Source organism: Melampsora larici-populina (assembly GCF_000204055.1).
Source record: "Melampsora larici-populina 98AG31 unplaced genomic scaffold MELLAscaffold_56, whole genome shotgun sequence".
Lineage (NCBI taxonomy): Eukaryota > Fungi > Basidiomycota > Pucciniomycetes > Pucciniales > Melampsoraceae > Melampsora > Melampsora laricis-populina.
The window spans coordinates 501,566-502,374 of NW_006768820.1; positions in this window are offsets into that span (position 1 = coordinate 501,566).

Genomic DNA, 809 nt, shown 5'->3' on the forward strand with positions numbered 1-809 from the left:
GATTTATGTTGTGCATGTTGATGGGAATATCATATGTGTCATTGATGGCACACAGAGCAATGGGTTTGGTGTCACCAAGAATATAATGCCGTCTCAAGATCCCATAAGTGGTATTCTTTTGATCCGGGGTCATTGATGGTGAGTTTGTTAAGTTGTGCTGCGCTAGGTATTGCTGGAGACTTCTCTTTGAAATTGGGATACCAATATTATGAAGGGCATCTACCATACTGTCCTGTGACATTCTCTGTTGGCAATATTCAGGAAGAAGATGTTCAAGGAGCTGATTTTGGAGTGGGGTGAGGATGTGAGGCCTTTTGATTTCATCTTCATTTTGATTCATAGTATTGAAAATATTGAGAGTCAGGTGTGGAAATCAACAAGTTTGTTCTTGAGAGTGTTCTAGATAAAGTGCTGATTTCAATATAGTGAACTGTGAATGAACAGGAAGTGATAATGTGACGTGGTTGCTCTGGACTGGGTAAGGAGTTTGTCATGATTGATTCAGAGCTCTATTTATAAGCAAAAATGGGTAAGTAAAAAGAAGGTGGATCTCAGGAGAGATGCTGACCCCTATTACAACCATTAGCAGATGCAGCCTGTTTGAAGGCTCACTAGGCTCATGTACGTTTAATTGTTCAGTATTGTTTGTGAACCCCTAACTAACCATCAGCATCTCAGAAGCTATCCTAATCTAATCTACCGGTCTTTAGAATTACAGCTGTTCCAACAAAGATTGTTTTTTTTTGAAAATCTCGCCAATGTGCAAAACCCGGGTTATGAAGACTGATTTGTCATTGTCTCTCCGCAAT